Source organism: Octopus bimaculoides, chromosome 17 (genome assembly GCF_001194135.2).
Source record: "Octopus bimaculoides isolate UCB-OBI-ISO-001 chromosome 17, ASM119413v2, whole genome shotgun sequence".
Taxonomy (NCBI): Eukaryota; Metazoa; Mollusca; class Cephalopoda; order Octopoda; family Octopodidae; genus Octopus; species Octopus bimaculoides.
Window position 1 is genome coordinate 48,396,218 of NC_068997.1, and position 1,196 is coordinate 48,397,413.

The window sequence follows — 1,196 nt, forward strand, 5'->3', positions numbered from 1 at the left end:
GTATGTATATACGTATCTACATACATATGAATGTATGCACACACGTACATGTGTGTGTGTATATATATATATATATATATATATATAGTTTTAGGAAAAAGAACCAAGGTTCATGAACTCATCGATGAAAATCCACTGTCACATATAGAAAAATTAATAATTAAAGGCACAATAAATGAATATAATATAATACAAAGTAAATATCATAAGATAAAGATAATATTATCTTTATATTATTCATTTTGTACAATTTCTAAATTATATATATATAATGTTACGAAGCATCATCGGATGGAATATAATCTTTTAAAGTTATATTGAATGCGTTTGAGTGTATTCGGACGCGAGAAGTTTTTGTGCTGCGGAGATAGATCCGGGAGAATATTATTCTCTTAAGCATGTGCAAAAGGACAAGAGGAGCTTGAGCTGGAAATAATATAATTGGATTGTATGAACGCATGCAATTCTCTGTCGTATGACTTCATAATCCACAGCCCATTTTGTGTTTTCACATATTCCTATGAGAATATTTTTCTATCACGACTATCGCGGCAGTGAAAGGCCATTTCACGTCACGTCTCGACGCAATATGACATATCAATATATATACATACATACACACATACATATATACATATATATGTACATATACGCATATGTATGTATGTATGTATGTATGTATGTATGTATGTATGTATGTATCTATTTATCTATCTATCTATATAATAATTAATCATGTCAAAGGGAAATGGAAATAATTTTAAAATGTTCACCTCCAAGTGGCCTTAGCATATAAAAGTTTAGTCCAAAGACAATGAATTACTCATAAGGTACAGTGTATATTAAAATACATAAGAGGAATCCACTCATGGGATTCCTTACGCTAGAAAGAACTGCTAGGTTCTAGAACCACAAAATTGGGGATAAAATCCCGAAAGGAACGAAATGAAAAATAAAAACTTTTACCATCTCTTTCCTGGACCAATTGGTTTCTGACTTATTTTAGCAGAAACGTTAGCACTCCAGGCGAAATGCTTTGGACTATTTCGTCTATTTTTACGTTCTGAGTTTAAATTCCGCCGAGGTCGACTTTGCCTTTTATCCTTTCGGGTCGATAAATTGAGTACCAGTTGCGTACTGGGTCGATTTAATCGACTAGCCCCCTCCCCCAAAATTTCGGGCCTGGTGCCTAGAGT